The 20766-nt window shown below is 38.5% G+C and overlaps 1 protein-coding gene across 4 annotated transcripts in view; it reads right to left on the bottom strand.

The window, feature by feature from the left end:
* Window positions 1-20766, bottom strand: part of GALNT1 (polypeptide N-acetylgalactosaminyltransferase 1) — a 147360-nt gene that overhangs the window by 53375 nt on the left and 73219 nt on the right. Inside the window, exon 1 of one of the 4 annotated variants that reach the window (XM_075921645.1) lies at window positions 8545-8647. The exons of the other annotated variants lie outside the window; for them this stretch is intronic. The gene's annotated coding sequence lies outside the window, so the exon portion shown is untranslated. Of the gene's footprint in view, window positions 1-8544; window positions 8648-20766 lie in introns of those variants that run through there. 4 annotated transcript variants of the gene reach the window in all.

Raw genomic sequence — 20766 nt, 5'->3', positions numbered from 1 at the left:
TTTCCAGGAGCTTGAGAGATCTCTTCTAGACCATTTCTGCTGGGATCTTCAATGTGTCCCGCAGCTCCAGAGCAACCCTTGGAAGGATCTGAAGTCATCTGGTTATAAGAATGACATGAGAGGGGATGACAGTCTCACTGGGAGACAATGTGAATGAGTACTTGAGAAGAGTCACTGGCTTGTAACTTCCTCACATTGTTCAAGATTCTCATCTCTAGGGGGCTTTTCTTGAGTAGTTTAAGTGCTAATCTCTGACAGAAAAGATGAAGATTTAATTTGAAAACACACTGAAGATGATTATCTCCTTGAAAATTGGAAGTCCCGTGGGGCCTGGTACCAAGAACGAGGGTCCCTGTGACTCTTAGGGTCAGGATAATGGAAACTGACCTAAATGATCTTTTAGAGATATAATTTATAGATCTTCATTCCAGGGAACGCAAAAAAGAGGAATCTACTACTACTAAAGGCTGAGGAGGAGGAGTTAACTATTGGACCTGACTGGCAGGATCAGTATATATACTCTGAATGTGACTTTTCACTGTACTTACACAACTTTTGAAAATGGATTTAGATGTTGCAACACTCAGATCAATGCCTTTAAATATCTCGGCTTTGTAGTGCATAAATAACACATTTCAAGTCTGATGGATAGCCGTATTAGTCTGTATCTGTAAAAAACAATGAGGAGTCATATAGCACTTTAAAGACTAATAGATTTATTAGGGCATACGTTTTTGTGGGTAAAACCCACTTCTTCAGACTAATTGGAGTGGAAATTACAGAAGTAGGGGTATATATAAGGAAGAAGTTTCTTGTGTTAATGATGCTAATCCAGTCAGGGTGGAAGTAGGTCATTCACAGCATTTGGTGTGGAGATGTGAATACGAAGAGGGGAAATTGCCTTGGTAATGTGCTAACCAACCGAGATCCTTATTCGGTCAAAAGTAGATAGTGCTGAATTTGCAAATAAATTCCAGTTCAGCTGTTTCCCATTGTAATCGGGTAGTGAAATTCTTTTGTAAATGAATGGCTACTTTCAAATCCGTTACTGAATGTCCCAGGAGGTTAAAATGTTCCCCTACAGGTCTGTGCGTGTTACTCTTCCAAGATTTTCTAGGCGTCTAAGGAATTAAAATCAATGATAAAGTCTAAAATTATGTAATTAAAAGTTAAGTAGTCTAGTTCTCTATATATCATAATACTCTAGCAGCAACATGTGCACCCTACTTTGTATATCAATCATCAAATAAACCAGCCAGTCTAAACCTGCCAACACTTCATGGTTTCTCTTGGGGTTATAGATTTTCAGTTCCTCTTATCTGAAGAAAGTCTATCATATATGTGGACAGACTTTTCATCTGAAACTAAAGCAGCAGCACTCCTGTTTGCTACTGAGGCTATCAGGGCAGAAGCAGTTCCAAAATAACTCTACACTTCCTGTTGCAGCTCCCAGCACTACCCCCACCTATGGCCTATAAGCAAGTGAAGAGCCTCCCCATGGCTGCTACTCTCCACAGGGCTGGGTAATGGAGGTTGAGTATCCTCCCCCTTGACCTGCTTTTTCTCTCTCAAGGCTGGCAGGTATTTGAAAAGCTCCCAGGCACTACTTTCCCCCAAAAGATGCAGAAGGTGGCTTGGGGGGGGAGTGGGAGGAGGAGACTATTTTACATTGAAACTGTGCTGGAAGTTTAGGTTTTAAAAAAAAAGAATAAAATCAGTGGCTTTAGTGACACATTCTTTTGAAACTAAATGCTAACACTGATAGGGAAGATGAGAGAACATGAAACACTACGGTCTCTACTTTTCTTCTTGCACCTCTCTAGAACTAGATGTATTTATGCAAGCTTATGTGAATGTTTGCAAACTGGTATCTTAAAACACTACAATACTGGAAGACATGCACTGCACGCACGCGCACAGAGAGAAGGAGGAATGATAAATAGAAGACCATTAAAAATCTAATAACTCTGACATGATCATTAACCCCCTCAAACTATTACCATAACTTTGTCATTATCCAAGAATGGAACAATAGTTGTGTCTATAGACAGATATATCATTACTTTATAGCAGGGATCATCTCCTTTCTGTATATGAAACACATCAGTACAACAGGAAATTTTATCATAATATAAATATTTAATAACAAAATAGCTATATATGTTACTAGAAATGTTCCTACTAATGTTTATAAAACCACAGTTCTTAAAAGACATAAAGGTATGAAGTGAGTCTATGAAAGATTTTTTTAAATTACATGTATTTGGTCCATGTCTGTACATTTTAAATTATTCAAATAGCAGAATGGCATACCTTTGGGGCTGGGCATTTGACCAGTCTAATCATAAGTGGCCAAGCGATTAATCAAATAAGGTCTAAAATGGTCAAATACTTTAAAGCAGTTATCAGAACAAGAAAGAACGAACTACATAAGTTTCTATCTAAGGCCAAGTTTTTTGGAGACTAAGTCCAATTACAACAAATTATTTATCTAACTCACAAGAGAGTTAAATTAATAGTTAATTAGTTAGCATTTAAATGTGAATATTGAAGACTGAACAACTACAAAATAATTACAGAAATAAAACATATTGCATTTAAAATTACTTTTCTTTTATAGTTGGTCTTATGTTTGATAGACAGCAAACAAACTTTGAGCACCTTGCTTTCAAGTTTTATTAATCAGCTTTAACTGCTTCTTCTGTCTTTGTCATCAAATTCATCAGTATCTTCTCTCTCTTTATCTGATGAACCCCGAGCCAACTTTTATCTGTCCTTTTCTTCTTTAATTTTAAGTGAGAGTCATCAGCTTCCTAGCAGTGGAGCTTGTCAATCTATTTCTGATTTTTTGAATAGATGAGACAGAGGTGGAGGAGGAGAAGGGGGGATGAGTGGTCTACTAGATTAACTGATAAGCCTAGCTTTATGGGTTAATCAACTAGTCAACTATTCATTCACATCCCTAACATGAAAGTTGCTTGGGCTTTGTTGATAAACAAGTAACTATATCAGACCCCCTGCAGGCAGGGGCTGCTGCCAGAGAAGCCTCTATCTGTAGCCAACTCAGACTGCCAAGGACAGAGGCTGCTCTGATACCCCTGCCACTCTTCACTGCTGTATCAAAGGCAGGCATGGGGAGCTGGCTTTTAAACTGACTCCCCTCACAGACCAGCTCCCACCTGGCACTGCTTTATCAGAATAGAACTCTTAGCAGTTATTTGACTATTCTATTACTCAATAGCTAACATCCCTATATTATATGTTGATAAACAAAATAGTCTTCCATAGACCCTATTCATTGATATTTTTAACTAATCAGCAATATATTGAGCTGTGTAGTGGTGTTCAGTTGTACACTGAAATGAGTAATACACTGGGTGTGGAGCTGTTACCATGAAGCTGACAACACCCTAACTGTGCTCCATCCAACACTACAGACACTCCCGCACAATAAGAACACCAACACTTTTTTATATTAGCTGTTTCACATTCAGAAGACTTCCTGCAAGTAATTTCTTAATTGGTATTTTATAAACTGAATGCAATTTGGGAAAAAATTCAAGTCCCACCCCTACTCTGCTCAGGCTCCACCACCTCCCTATTGTTCTCCTCTTTTCTCTGCTCCTTGATTCCAACCAAATCCCTGAACCCTAATGTAGCAAGTGATATTTGGAAAAAAACACTTTTACAAGTTCTTTCTGAAGAAAAGGGAGCACATTTTCCACTGCCCACCAGATTGTGAAGACTGGACATACAGAAGGTACCTAACTAAAAGCACTATGTTTGGGAATAAAAAATGTCAATCACAGGGTTTTGGGGTTTTTAAAAACTATATCTTGAAGTTTGTCAGGGATTTATTTGCAAAAACTCTGTAGTAAGGACAAGTCAGCTGTCCTGTTGAATACAACATTAAATATTGTGGAATATATGATGCAGCCCTTCTGTTATACATTTTCTTAATCAGTATTTCTAAGCTGATTTTATATTTTAAATATTCTCTTAAGCCTTCATAAAGTAATCATTACCAATTACTTCATATTTAAATTCACTGAAACAAAAGATATTTTAAATTAATCAGACTAATTACATAACACCACTGGTTTTAGGAAAGGAAACACTAATTTATTTTGGGTGATCTTCATAACAAGGCAAGTTTATGAAATTACACCATCTGTTTGTTATACCTAAAATGTTTGGAAACATTTTTAACAACGGATTTTATATCCTAATGAAGTTCTGGTTTTGATGGAGGGTTCTATTAAAACTATTTTATTGGTCCAGCAATCTGGAAGAAAAAGTATGTTGTACCTTTAAGGGTTCTCTAACAGGGTGAAAGGAGATTAGGTATGGATGGAAAGGAGACGACTTCGGAAGCAAGTTTTTGTACTACAGCAATTAAAATGGGTATTTTAGATAAGGTTAGTCTTTTTAAGAGTTTATTTTAAAATGTGTGTATCTGAAGATCCAAGCATTTAAGGCTAAAGCTGAACACTCAGATTTGGCATCTAAAAATCTATGCAAGGATTTTTTTAGAGACGTAATTTTATAATCTTCAGCATCAAACTAACGAAACATTTAAAGCAAATAAACTAAGGTCCTGTACACAGTGACACATGACTGTTTTTGTCAGTAAATTCAGGATTGGCACATGTCTGTTAAATGAGTTCATCACCATTTAATGGCTCTTTCACAGGTTCAATGTGTCATTAATAGGTTTGGCAAACTGGAAGGCTTGTCACTTAATTTTACAGATCCACTTTGGAGAAGAGTCACGAGTCTGCAAGTAATAACAGCCTGTTACCGTAGAAACTTTCAGGAATGGTCAGAATAAGCATAGTAAGAAGGGAGAGGTTAAGCACCAAGACCTAGGGAAGGAATTGCCTTCCCTTGTCTCTCATATCTGCCACCCACGCTTACCAGAATATGTATCTGTGGTGAAACAGGGAATCAGCTGATCAGTTTGCTAAGAACATTTTAGCTCCAATTTAGATTGAAAACAACCCCAAATGATTGCTGGTGGAAGTTTTACATTGCATGTCTATCCCTTTCCTGAAGAACTGGCCTTCAACCCTGTGAACTAAAGTGGTTCAGTATCATTACTTATTTAGATTGCTTATCGCTCCCAAAACATGCTAGCCACTATTAAAATGAAACTACTTTTCCAGCAACTTCCATCTAAATAAAAGAAAGGATAGGTAAGAGAAATGCAATACGCAAAGCAATCAGGGTGACTAGTCTTATTAATTCATTAATATATAGATTTTAATATTAAACACATTTAAGTTTCTTGCATTCTCTCATCAAATAAGCTTCTCATCTTATCCCACACAGAAATCTCCATCTTCAATCTCCCCAACATTTGATCTCGTGACACCAAACAAGTGAGAAAGCGATAAGTAGATGATAGCCACATTTCTTCTATAATCATGGAAAGAGTATTTAGAGAGCAGATATAAATGAAAGAGTAAAGACTCTGAGAAACATCTTAAAAGAAGGACATTCAATTAAGGAATAGACCACAAGAAAACACACACTGCTGCTGAAAAAATGAACAAAATGGACAACAAGGCTGGCATCATTGTCACAATCAAGCAGAAGGGAGAAGATTTAGATAGCAAAAAAAATGGTACATGAGGCCTTCAAGGGGATGAGATGCCTGAACTTATGGACCAGAGAAGTATATGGGAGTGCAAAAATTCTAAGAGGCATTACCTATCAGAGAGAGACAAGAAATGTAATCTTGAACTAAAAATAATCTACACAAATTTCCGAAAAATGCGCACAATCTTTTATCAAACCATTGAAAACAGTGCAAGATAAAGCAATATCATGTTGGAGTGTTTCTTTAGACCTCATTTAAATTATGAGATTCTGCAGATCAAAGTAGTAGTATGTATCTAAGAGAAAAAGGTAGCTGTGTAAATTGAATTTCATTCTCAATAGCTTCTGCCAGGACTAAAAAGCTATTAGAGAAAAACATTAAGCTACTGAATCTAAGACAGGGGTTGGCAATAATTGTTGATGTGGAGCCACTCCAAGAATTTGATAAGTGTTCAAGGGCCGCACTCTTCCATGATATTAATGGAGGGGGTGAACAGTTGGGAACAGACTTCTGGTGTGGAATCTGGGAAAGGGGTATGGATGCAGGAGAGAAATTCTCACTTGGAGGAGGTATGTAACAGTGGGTGCAGGGGCTGGGAGGGGATTGTGACCTGGGGTTGGGGTACAGCCATGTTCCCTCTAATCTTTTCCATCCATGTGCTGAATAAAATGTTTAATTGCACTGAGGCATGTGTGAATGTACACCACCAGTAGAAACAAAAAATACAGCTGTGGGCATTCTTCTAATCAACTAGGCAGCATCTGAATCTCTCCCCTCAGTGGTCACACAAGTAGGGGTGCCAGATACCTTCACAAAATAATCCCGAACTTGGCAGGGAAAGAAATTGGTTGAGAGGGAAAAAAAAATTGAATTACACAACCGTGCCCGGAATAACATGATTTCCCCAGCCAGCCCATTGCCGGCAGCTGCGCGGGGCTTCCTCCACCTCCGTGAAAGCGGCGGAGAGTTCATCGCTTGTCATGCCATTCGCCGCTGACTCCCCCCTAGCCGGAAGCTTTGCCCCCTCTCGCAGGCCGGTGGCTGGGTTTCCCCAGTTGGCCCGTCGCCAGCGGCTGCGCGGGGCTTCCCCCGCCTCCCTGGAAAGCAGCAGAGGGTTTGCCACTCGCCACACCGTTCCCCGATGACCCCCCCCCCCTTGCCAGACACAGTGCAGGTCCCGGCAGACCTGTCACAGAGGCATACTCCCAACCCAATCCCCCTTCCCTCTCCTCCCCTTCTCTTCTCCAGAGCCAAACACCTCCCCTCTGCTGTAACCCAGGCCCCTTTCTCCCCTAACCTTATGTCCCGGTCCCAACAGACATCACCACTTGAAACGCAATCCCCAGCTTTTCCATTATTTTCAATGGGAAAACTGACCCCACAACACGTTTTCACTTAACACGATCATTTTCTGAAACATATCTATAGTGTTAAAGGAAGAATTACTGTACAGAATTCACAGTCTCTTGGTACATAGTCCCCTACGTGTTCCTCCAGATCAGAAGATATTTTGATGATAAAAACAAGAGCAGAGAACAACAACATCCATTTGGGATCCCTCCATCCCACCAGATGTTTTAGTTGTATGGCATGCTAAATCAGGTGGTTGAAGTGGTAAATGCTGAAATTTTAACAGGACGCTAACAGTCTTTGCAACAAGTTTCATGCAAAATAAAACTAAGCAAAACAGAGATAAGAAATGTTGATTTAAAAGCCTATGATTTAACCCAGCTCTAAAGAATTTATATGGGGACAGTAAGGCTACCACTATACTGTAGCCTTCTTGCAGAAAAACATATACAAATGAAGTGCAGTGTGGAATATCACCACGCTTCATTTGCATAAGTAATGAGCAGCCGTTTTTGCGCAAGAGGCTTTTGCGCAAAAACAAGCCGTGTAGATAGCTCCTTTTTCCACAAAAACCCCCTCTTGCGCAAGAGCCATTCTTCCTCGAGGCATCTACACTGCTCGTTTTTGCCCAAAAGCCTCTTGTGCAAAACTAGCTGCTCATTACTTCTGCAAATATTCCACCCCATGCTTCATCTGCATATGCTTTTCCGTAAGAAGGCTACGGTGTAGCCGTAGCCCAACTGTTTCTTCCCTAGCCCCAGTATTATCCCCTTGCCAAGTATTTCAGTGTTGGTGCTAGAATTCCTCCAAATAATAGAATAGTTTAGGCAGCACACCACCTACTATAATGCAGTTTATATTTGTGAAAAAATATAAATTGCAAAAAATAGATATATAATTTAACTTAATTGGAATACAGATTACAGTATCCTTACATTTGCTATAAATTAACTATTTTCCACTGTGCATGAAGTTAAAAGCTCGATTTAAAGTATGATTCCTAAAGAAGAAAATCTTATTCCTAACTTGAAAATGTGTGATAAATACTGGTTTAATCTTTCCTGGACATCAACAGCCTCTTGAAGCTATTATAAACAAGTCCATTATTTAACAATGATCTTGACACTAGCTCTAGTATTCAGAAAAAAATACCCTAGAAGGCACCAAAAGGGAACCCATGCACTGGAATAATAATTTTAAAAAAACCACTATCATCCTGTAGTACCAATATGGCCAAAAGGACCAAAAACTAAAACATCAGAGCAAATAATTTAAAATCCACAATTTGCTGGACTTCCTTCAAACAAACACTTCATATGCAATCACAGTTTTAATTTATGGCAGTGTAAAAAAGCCACTGCGAAAAAGTCTATAACAGAGCCTTCCACTACCTCTGACAAGAGAGCTTCATCTATCTTCACAATCTCAGATTATAGCCTTTTATGTTAGAGGGGTCTGTTAATTTATACAAATCACAAAAATCTCTCAATCTTTCAACCAATGACCTGAGTGCAGACAAAACCTTCATTGTTTCCACACATTTTAATTCAACTTGCTAAATTCTCTGCCTTTATTAGGGTTTCATAATTTACCTGACATCAAGGGAATGAAATTTTCCTTTCGTCTTATTTCAAAGATTTGGATAGAAGAAAGGTCGCATAATCTCATGAACCAAGTAGAAATCTTCTTTAGACCCTGGAAACAAAATCCAAAATGGTCCTTAAAACCATTGTGGTTACAAACTTCAAGCAGAATTTCAAGAAAGGAACGTGGCCATTTACTAGTTTTGTTGGCATAACAAATTGCTCCTAGAAAAGCATTTTTTGATAGAAATACAGAAGGATTTGGTTCTCCAAATGAATGAAACAAACTTTTAAAGCCTCCCTTGCCAATCATATTTCTCATGTTGGAACTACCAAATCTCAATTAGTAGGAAAAATGATGGCTTGAACCAAACTGGATAATATTAGTGTCTCTGTACAAGATAAAAACGTTTAAACATACATTGTTTTGGCTTACCGCAGCAATCTTATTTTTAAAGTTTTACTTTTATTTTCTATAGGAAAAAAACAAGATTTATACGTACTGCTTTTTTTCAAGAAACATTAATCCAACAAGAAAACTTAGGTCAGATTCTGAAATATGCTCAAAAAACACTAAGCATTTTGTCTAACATGTAAAATATCTTTGAAGAGCCTCTTGCTCTTCACAGTAAGGCCAGATGAGAAAAGTATTCTAGACTGGAAAAGAAGCACTTGATCAGATGCTTTCACATTTTTGGCATTACTACGGTCATTGCATCAACTAACTTTCTTCAGTGTACTTATTAAACAGAGAGGTTAGTATGATTTTCACAGTATTACTGGTTGAACTTTCAAACAATTAACTTTAATTTAAAGCATCCGCTGCTTCGATCCTAAGTTTGGAGTGTAAAGCCTTCTCAAATAATGGCACTATTTAGAACTGATGGAAAAGAATGTTACACTTTTAGGGTACATCTAAACTACATCCCTCTTTTGAAAGAGGGATATAAATTAGACATATCAAAATTGCAAATGAAGCCAGAATTTGAATTTCCCATGCTTCATTTACATAATCACATCTTGGTGTTTTCGAAAAATGTTATTTCAAAAGTGAAACCGTGGTCTAGATGCAGTTTTCTAAAAATGAGGTTTATGGGATCTTTCAAAAAAGGCTTTTCTTTTTGAAAAAACTGCATCTAGACCATGGTTTCACTTTTGAAATAGCATTTTTCGAAAGAACGCCAAGACGTGATTATGTAAATGAAGCATGGGAAATTCAAATCCTGGTTTCATTTGCAATTTTGATATGTCTAATTTATATCCCTCTTTCAAAAGAGGGATGTAGTCTAGACATAGCCTTAGTTCCATCTCTGTCCTATTTTACATTATTAGAATCTGAACAGAACAATTAAATATGTCTTGAAGTATACAAAAATTCTGGTAGTTTATGGATCTAATCATGTCTCTATGGCCAGTTAATCAAAATATCAGGTATCAATAGTGGCTGACACACCTCTATATCCACATTTTCAATATTTCAATTAGGGATGTGAACATATAACTGAGTAAATGGTTAACCGATAAGCCTGGGCTTACTGGTTAAAGTTCACGGTTACATAAACACTCTCACCCTGCTCCTGGAAGCTGGCTGCCTCCCCATGCTGCTGCCTTTGTATCAGTGGCAGCAGCATAGGGGTGACAGCAGGAGCAGAGCTGCAAGTGCGAGCCAGGGCATGCCGGGAGCTGGCTTAAAAGCAGATTCCCAGCATGCACTGGCTCTCAGGGAGCCGGCTTGCCACCTCTGATACAGAGGCAGCAGCCAAGCACCCTGGGAGTGGGGCTGGCAGGTGGCAGCTGGTATGCACCTTGAGCTAGCTTAAAAGCTGGCTTCCAGCATGCACTGGCTCCCGGAGAGCCAGCTGCCACTGCGGGTGCTTAGTTTTTCAGTGGTTATGCAATTACCTGCTTTTTAACATCCCTAGTTTGAATATGCATGTATTCATACTATGGTCCTGACAAGAATTTGTGGTGATTTTTTAAATAATTCTGAAGATAAATTGATGAGTTCTGGCATGAGGTATAAGTATGCAGCTTTACTATACTCAAGCACAGGAGTAAGTCTAAATTTTTTAAAATGCTATCTGGGGAAAAAAGCATCTTTAAATATACTCTGATGGTTTCGGTTCTAATACACCTACTTAAGCAACTTAAATCAGAAAAAAAAATGTTTGATTATTTCTCTGCCAAATTAAATTAGGAGTTAAACAAGCTGTTACTATTACATGGCAACTGCTATTAGGGGCAGATCAACTGAAGATCTGGAAAGTAAACTTTAGTACAAAGTGTAAGCATAGAATACTTTGGGCGGGTCTATACTTACAGCACTTCAGCTTCATTGTTATAGCCCTTCAGTGAAGGCACTACTATACTCTACACCTGGGGAATGCAGCGGCCAACAAAGAATGTGGTGCCTCCACAATAGAAATTTGCATATCCACAAGGCTCTAACAATATTTTATAAAACCTATCAGTTTAAAAAAAAACTATAAATTTTCTAGCCCTTCTCGCTTGTAACGATAACCTTGAAAATTTGAACCAACTGAACTCCTACACAGTTTTCTGCAAAAAACCCTGCAGTATCGGAGTCATGAACTGCCCCCACTCAAGTCAGTGATTTAACTCAATCTTCAAATAAATCTGCATATCAACACTTAACTATTTTACTGCTGATAATTTTGGCACTAATATTAAACATTTACAGTGAAATAGCACCAATAGACAAATACCTCTTGTGCTAAGTGCTACACAATCATAGGATGACAATTCATGCTTCAATGAACAGATCTCAGGTTGAACTGTTTAATCTCCAATTCCTAACTGCCACCAAAATCTCCAATTGTATGCCATTCCGCTGCCATAACTTTCATCTAACCCAGAAAAAAGCCAATTACTTATGTATAATTGTAATTGTTTTTATTTAGGATGTGCGCATACACATGTAACTCAAGTACATGTATGCTCCGTGCACTGAAGTCAGAGAATGTTGCCTAGCAGTATCCATAGGTATGATGCTCACGTCTCTCCCTTCATAGCCAGTGCAAGGAGTATAAAAGGTCAGTGCCATTCTGGTTCCCATCAATTCCTTCTCAACCGGGACAGCTGTGGAGTCATGCCACTCTGAAGAGTGCTGAAGGAGGTACAATCAGGGTCAAACTCAGATTACTAAAAAAGACCTGATAACGCCAACTGTAGAACATAATCAAGAATTAGGCGCACAATTTTTACAAAGACAGTGCATAAAGTTACTTCAGGCAGAATAAAAAATACAGTGACATTTCTAACACTACATCTAAATTGTATTTTATAAACTCAACTACACTACACCACAGACTGAAGATGTAAAAGATACATGTTTTGTGTATACATTAGATATTTTAGTAGCAACATCTTGGTGCCCTTTTGCTATGTTGATTCTAAGCGGTTACTGCTGTTATGGAGAGTGTCTGACCAAAGGCACACAAATAATTAAGAATGTTTTGGTAGGAATAGGGCAGCCACATTCAGGATGGGGAAACCACATTTGTTGGGAATGGAGCTGGGGAACACCTAATCAGCAAGACAGAGGAGTGAGCTCAAGTGCAGGAAACAGGCTGAGTAGACAGCTTCATGGACCATCCTGGCAAAGAATGGATGGCTGGGAAGAGCACCATATGCAACCTGCAATGCGTGTTGGAAGGTATGGCTCCTAGCACAGAGAGCAGAGAATGGAGGCAGGAAGGGGACAGGTCAGTCAGTTCCTTGGGATTCATATCTTCTGACTACCCACCTCAAAACAGCACACTCGCATCCTGCCATCAGCAACCAAGATCAGGGTACAGCACAGTGCACAGGAGCTGCCTGATACTTCTGTAGCCAGACAGAAACCCCCCTGTAACATCCATTTTTGCTTGCCTGAAGCATGCAGGGCACACAGAGCAGTAACACAGCATAGTCTTTGAAAGCCTTAAACAGAAGGCCCAGATATGCAGGTTGCTGTGACCCTGGATGGCTGTAAACAGAGATATGCCAATTGCTGACCAAGAGGCTGCCAAGGAGTGCCCTTGACTGAAACCTATATTGATACGAACGAACACAGCCATCCGCGGAAGGAGGAATCTCTCGCCCAGTGAAAAGATGTCCAGTACTCACAATTTAGTTCTCTCTCCTGCAAGTGTAAATTAACTTGAAACTCCCTTGTAAGAACTGGCATCACAAAGACAGACCAACACAATTTGGCATCCTAGATAAGAAAGGATACGGGCCCCTATGGGTATAAAGATGGGTCCAGCAGCACATTTACTTTGAGTGTCAATCTACCATCTATCTGCTGGTCGGGTTAGGTGATTGACCTCCCGAGATTCCACGGGGACGCCCACCTCGTATTCATCTTTCCTAGGAATTGAGGGACCGGCCCTGGCTTGACTCGCTGGAGTCGAGAGGCACAGAAGGGGGTAAAAATTGTACCTGGATGTGGTCCTTTGTCTTAAGTGTACACATAGATTTAGAGCTCTTTAAAGATTAAGCTGTCACTTGGTACCATTATTTCTATTTTCTATCTTTATTTTCTTTGTAACCATTTTTAAGATCTATATTTGCTAGCAGTTAAGAAATAGAGCAATAGCCATTGTAACCATATGATTTATAAGCTTCTTTAATAAACCTGTAACTATTTAAGCTTTAACCTGACTCCTTCAGTTGCTGTAACAGAACCAAGCACAATTTAAAAGAACTTCAGCCGGTCATAAGGGACAGATATAGGAAGAGCTGGGACATTTGGATCGCGTCACTTCCAAAGGACAGATCCGTTGGGGCATCTCTCAGTCTTCCCTAGGCTGCCCACTGCGGAGGGATCCTGTATCCTAGCAGTCAAAGTCTGAGATGTAATAAGCTCTTCCTATAAACTCTGGGGCGTCTGTCAGCCTGTTGGCTGCCCGCCGCGACGGGACCCCGGTCCTAGCGGTAAAGGCACGGACGTTAAACGTCTCGGGATGCCCTTCAGCCTTTCAGGCTGCCCGCTGCGACAAGACCTTGCGTCTCAGCAGTTGAAGACTTGGGTGTGACGCGCGGACACACACACACACACACACACACACACAGTCAAAACAACACCGCTTCAAAACAGCAACCGTGTCCCCACAAACCTTCCAACTGTGCCTCTGCTACTTCCCCCAAGCCCAGCTCCCTCCCCCATTCCACAAAAAATCCCTCTCTTCCATGCCCTCTTCCCTACATATGTTCGTCATGCAGTCTGTCAGGAAAGCCCTGGAGTTTCACTGAAGGGTCAGTGTCTGCAGGGGAATGGAAAGATGCAGTTTAAGGGGACAATGCCCCTACATACTCCATCCTGATCTGTCCCAAGATGTAACTTCACAACTGTTGTGCTTATGCAGTTGCTACACTGACATTACCGAATGGGCAATTCACAGTACAAAAAGTGTTCCCATGGGAAATGCTGATTGTAAGTGGACATTGGTCTTGCAAGGTTTTGCTGCAAACAAGTGTCTACTGTACTATTTCTAATCATTGCACCACTCTCCTCTGCCAAAGCCAAAGATAAAACCTAGTGTTCCTGATTGATCACAAAAGTGCACTTGAAAACAAACAGCTGTATAGCCCATTGGCAAAGTATGCATTATATCCCTCTCCAGGAGTTGGTCCACATGGGTAACCGCAATTTTTCTTACAGCTCAAATGGTAGAGACCTGAATTGGGGATGTAAAGGTCTATAAATCAAATAATTCATGAGTGCAGATAGTTAAAAATACCATTAAAAACTAAAGTTAGTACAATTCACACAGCGAGAACACTTTTTTTTCCGAAATAGTTTGTTTTAAATAACTGATCACTCACATGTGTAGAAAATAGATTTTTCACACATCGGTCATTTGCGACCTATGTGGATGGAGGAGCATTCCAAGGTCTTTTCACACTGGAGGGCATAGATACTTCACTATCAATAGTGTACTAATATTCCGACACAAACTTATAAAATCAAAAAATTGTTCTTTACTGGATACTGGCAAGGAGGAACGAAAGTGGGTCCCCTGGGAAGCACAGATGGGAGAGAGCTGGTACCAAGAAGGGCTCTCCAAGGGCTGATACTAAGATAGAATTAAGTCTCAATATCGCTGAGTAGGAGATCAGCTGGCACAATGAAAGTCTGCAGCATCTGGGAGGAGACCATAGATGGCAATCAGTACTGTGCCAGAACATGCTCTAGTACCCATCATGATGACACGTATTCCTGGATCTAAGGAGATGGAAAGGTAATAGGGACTGCTCTTGGTTCCTCAGATGGCTGTAAGCACCTCTTAACTCTTACACCTTACTCTGTTCCAAGAAGAGAAAAACGATGTCAAGCTCTACCTTCTTTGGCAAGGTCTGAACTGGGGAAATCTGCACCAAAATCATGTGCAGTATGATGTAAAAACTACACCAGTCTTGAATCCTTTTCTTGGTATTCAGAGTCAGCACTTGGGGAATGAAGTCTTTGCTCCCAGAGCAGTGTGGAAGTCTAATTTATGGCTTTGGGGCCATGGCTTTTAGCCAAGGGAAGGCTTTTCCAGGTATGAGCTACACCTCAAAACATTCTTATTAACACAGACTGTGAAGTGAGATTGCCTCAACTTTCTGGTCAAAACAGAGAAGAACTGCAGTTAACTAAATATCACAGAGATGAGACTCCCCCAAGCAAGAAAGGCATCTGTTGTGCCCATAAGGTAAGGAGATTGGCCTGTCACAAGAGGGACAAGTCTTAACCCACAATGTCTTAGATTCCACCATGAAAATGAAGCACAAATGCCTGAAGAGATTCCCTGTGCAGAAAAAAAAAGGAAGGTGGAAAAATGCTTCTCACATGCAGAAATAAGCCACATTATTTAACACTATTACAGGCTGAACCTCTCTAAATCGTGACTCCCTGGTCTGGCAACAACACTGGTCCAGCAATATAATCCAGGTTCCAGGACCAGAGTCCCGGTGAAGGACTAGTGGCTGGGAGCCCTGTGGACTAGCGGGGAAATGGGTTGCCAGGAGGGAGCTGCTGGGCTGACCTGTGGGGCCAAGACAACTGGTGAGGCTAGCAGGGCCGATGGCAGATTCCAGCCACCAGCTGGGCCAGGACTGAGGAGGGAATAATGGCGAGGGGGCAAAAATGACTTCCCCTGGTCTGGCAAACTCCCTCATCCAGGACTGGTCAGATCCCAAGGGTACTGGACCTGGGAGGACCGACCTGTATTTTTATTTACAAAAGTGTATCTAATTACCAGACACTGTAGTTCTGACTTGCTTGTCATGTGCAGCAAGAGGAAACTGAGGGTCTCTGCTGAAGCATAGTTGGATCCAGGAAAGTCTTTCTACTCTCACCTGGTAGGAGGGAGGGAATGAAGACAAACAGCAAACAGGAATGGCCGCAAACAAAGCTACATACACCAACAGTGGGATCCATAGAGACTTGAATTCAAATTTCAGAGATGCCTAATGAAAGAGCAACAGCAAAACCAGTGTGTGTGTCTCACACGCGCGCACACACACACACACACACACACACACACACTTGTTTTGATACCAAAATTGGCATCACTAATATGTATACATAGCTTAAGTGGAAAATGGTCTATTGACATAGATTTCAATTGAAACAACAGATCCAAATCCTTGAATTCTAAACAAGGTGATAGCGAAACTTGTGAACATACCTCAAAATGGTATATATTGTAGGAAAGGCCTTCCTACAAAATCTAATACTGAAAAGACTATAGTGACAGCCTGATTTCAAATAGATAATTTTCTCTGTTCTTAAAAACTTTTAAAACTTAATACTCATTTTTAATAAATGTTGAGAAATCAGTACTCCATTCAATCCTTCCTTTCAAAAAATGTATAGTATAACTTTGAAGTGAAGTGATATTTACCCATTTTTGCATTCCATTTTTCATAAAATTTGGTTCTCAATATGAACTATTTATGCAGTCTCCGAACACAAGACGAACTATATATGTAGGAATAACCTGAAATGCTAGATTTTTTACTAAGTACAAGTGATTTAGTAATAAAAATCCACATTATAGCATATTGCAAATTAGAAGCTGTTTGTGTAATGCACTCCGACATCTTCGTTATATTCTAGCAAAAAGCTGAAGTGTCAAGTTCCATTCCACTGTTTACTCCTGGGGGAATTCTGCACCACTGCACAATGCAGAACTTTGCAAAAATTAATATTGGATGTGCAGAATTTCTTTTTTCTTCACTCAAAACTTAGCTGCAGTGATGACGGCTGCCACTACGGGCTACATATAGAAGACAAGACTGGGGCTATGGGGAGAGAACTGGAAGGGAAGGGTCAGCAAAGTAGGATCTAATTTATTAGAGGGATTTCTTTAACTCTCTACTTGAGGAATTTTTACATGTCTGTACTACTACAGAAATACTTGCTGACAGGTGTTTTTAAATAAGTTACCCAAACAATTGAAACTGACATGATTATATAGTATTATTTTGACAAAAATAATCTGCAGAATTTTAAAGTACCATGTGAAGATTTTTTAATTTCTTGGCACAGAATTACAACTAAGAGTAAATGCCTGGCAATTATTTTTAAAAATTCAATTCTGATATGTATCTTATGCTACAAATTTCAAATCAAACTATGTAGAAATATATAAAAACACTGGGTAATCATGTGTAAATGCCTTAAATCCTTTCTGAACTCAGTTTTAAAATATCATAGCCATCATTATTGTACGAGAACATCCAGGTGCAAAGACCAATACAAATCAGTTAAAGCAAAACGAATCTAGTTACTGCAGAAGATACTTAACATTTAATTCAAAATTCACTGTCATTTCATGGTATGTTTTGAAAAATGTTTACATTATAATTTAAATTTACTACATTATACCTTTTGTTTTAGGTTTTCAACAAAACAGTATGAAGGCCTACGACAGTTTGATACATCCACAACATAGTACCATCCGTTTGCATAATTTTGCTAGAAATTGTTAAACATGTCATTATGGGATCCTTAATCACCTTATCACACTATCATAGCATCATAACATGAATGCAAAATGAGTTTTTTTTTAAAAGCTGTTCACAGATATGGTGATGAATATCCAGAAAAACTTAAATTAAAAAGGTTACATAATACACTGCCTGGTATCAGATCATCAAGTCTAGTATCCTGTAGCAAAATACAGAAACTTAAGCAAAAAAGCCCACAACTACGTAATACAATGTTCCCTCTATTTTTTCTATCCACGTGTAGAATAAATTTTATGTGCACCAAGGCATGTGCAGATATGCAATGCATGCTCCCAGCTATGGGAGCTCTGCTAATCAGCTGGATGGCATCTGGGCGGCTGCCCAAATGTGTTATGCTACATAAGAAAATCCTTTTAAATTTTGTAGGTCAAATTTTAGATTTGAAAGTACATTAGGATTGCTGTTATTTTCTTAGTTTGCATAATTAAAAAGCTCTCTTGCCTTTTACTGGATAATTTAGATTGTCTTACCCTATAAAATAGGACTTGCAAATGTCTAAGTAAATAATCTTACACCTGCACACAATTAATTTAATTTCTCATGTTTGCACTAAACTGTAAAAGTAATTGAACCCTCTAAACTAGTATAAAGACTTTTTTCAAAGCAATAATGAGGTAAACTTAAAAACTGGTTTCATGTGCATCTCATAGTGTAACATGCCTTGAATTGAAACAGAACTTTAATCTTCCAAATGTGGCAATTATTTCTGAATTTCACTTCCATCTCTCCAGTAAAAAAGCTCTAATGACGAACATATCAAATTTAGACTAATTAAAAGCAATTGTAGATTATATTCCCTCAACAATAATCTTAAGAAAACCTTTTGAGCTCCTACAACTAAAACCATCTGGCATATTACAGTGTTAACCAAAAGTCTCACACACTGTACCTCAAAGATGCTCTCTTCTATTCCAAATAGCTTATACTATCAGGGTTATATCATACAAATGAATCCAAATAGGTGGAACCATGTGCCTTGACAGCACAAATCTATTTACAAGAGATAGCCATGAAGGAATAAGTGACACACAAGAAAGAGAAGAAAGGATGCAATTAAATATATGCAAACATATATACATATACATGAAATAGAAAAATCTGTGCATCATTCAAGAAAAGTTTTTGCTTATATCCCTCTATCGTACTAAAATAGAATTGAGCAGTAATAAACAAACTGCCATTTTGAAAATGAAGCAATCAAGCTAAATATAAATACATAATCTACCTCAGTTATTAAAAGTTAATTATGAACCCATGTCATTGAAAGCTAGATCTAGCTTAATACAAATCGATCACATTACAGAAAACTCTACCATCTCCTATACTACATACCCACATGCTCCTCAAGTTACTTTTGAAGTAGTATTTTTAAGTTGTAGAACTAGAAATTTCCAGCGGAAAACAATTATCTTTTTTTTAAACCCCTGATTACTTCCTTTAGGGTAGCAGGATAGAAGGGGGAATAAATAAGTCTAGCAACTGAACCCTGAATCAGCAGCAGCTCCAGTGGAGCTTCCAGAGGAGAGGGTTTTATCCCCCAATTCACTGAAAAGAATGCAGGCAGCAAAATTGGGAGAAAAGCTACTTCATGAGCTCTGCCCAGCTGAAAGTCCCTCCCACCCAAGTCATTAGGAAAAATACAAGAAGCTACCATTTTATTTCAGTCATTGTTAACTAAAATTGAATCTGAAAGAGTCAATAGCATGCAAGCAATTTCAAATGTTGTAAAGCCAGAATGACATTACAGAATTATATGGAACCTAGACAAAAATATGTATCAATTACATTAGATAAACTTATTTCAAATATACCATTTCTTGTTAAATATTTTCTCCTATATAAAAGAAGAATTAAGTTTGGTGCATTATATATTTGAGACTTCTGCATTCTTCAGATTTTCTCTTGAGATTTATTTTCCATAGCCGACTGATAATTTAAACCAATTTTAAGCATGTGTCCTACATTTGTTTGTTATTTTCCTAAAGAAAGAATGACTCTCACTGGCTGGCATAACCATTAAAATATTCATTTGCAACTAAGTATAGCCTTTAAACTAAATTTGATACCACTTGTTGATACTGTAATGCGAAGAATACACTATTTCTATACACATTTACATAGCTTAACAACCATTTATTCAAATATTTAATTTTTACATTGTTAGAAAATGGTCAGTTTTGCATTTTAATACATTAGATTATTTTTTATTCATTGTTTCTGTCAAGATGCTTTTGGATGTAAACAAATTCAATAAAAAATGCACAAAAATAGCATTCTGAATTTGTATAATAAAATTATACCCTAATGTGCTCAATACGTAAGAAAAGTTGATCAAAACATTTTGTATTCAAAAACTGATTAAACAAAAGGACAGTCTTGTTGCTAAAAGTCAGCTTGTGCAAACACCATTTGTCAGCACTTTTGCTAAGAAAATACTTCCTCCCCCCTACTCCTGCCAACAAAGCAGTGTTCCCACTTTCACTTGCCAAGGCAAAACATTTTCATTCTTGGGAGATTTTTTTAAGAGCCTGTGAATTACAAAAGCCTTGTTGATCAAGTGCAAGTGCCAACTTACCCTTAGATTAGTAGAAAATCTTTCTTGCTTTTTTTCAAATCCCAATCAGTTTTGCCCCAACTTTAAATGAATTAGCCCCATTGAACAGAAACAGCTGAATAAACTCATATGATGAAAATATTCTCTTTACACCTACCATATTTCACCAGTGAAAGCTTGTTTTGCACTTAAGCTCTGATCCCACTTAAAATTACACTTAGCTAGTAATTTATCAGTTTGGGGGCTTCACTTTCTTAAAAAAAAACTTTCATGCATTGCTTACTTATTTTAATAGATTATAGTAAATTTAGGTTTTAATGATAATACAATAAGTCATTTTTAAACTTAATTTTATATAGGATTTTTAGAAAGAAAAATGTGTTTTTAAAGAAATCTGGTATTTAATATCTGATTTTTATCTACTCTAAGTTTACTTGCCAAAAGGCCAGTTAAGTTTCTTTTCTTGACAAAGGTCTAATAATCATTATTAGATGATGAGCTTTCGTGGGCCAGACCCGAGGAAGTGAGTCTGGCCCACGAAAGCTCATCATCTAATAAACCATCTTGTTAGTCCTGTATTTTGTTTCAGCTACACCAGACTAACACAGCTACATTTCTATCACTAATAATCATTACTAATGGCATGGTTACAATAA

This window comes from Pelodiscus sinensis, chromosome 2 (assembly GCF_049634645.1).
Source record: "Pelodiscus sinensis isolate JC-2024 chromosome 2, ASM4963464v1, whole genome shotgun sequence".
NCBI classification, from domain to species: Eukaryota; Metazoa; Chordata; order Testudines; family Trionychidae; genus Pelodiscus; species Pelodiscus sinensis.
Note: the sequence above shows the minus strand (reverse complement) of the source record. Positions and strands in the feature narration are given on the sequence as shown.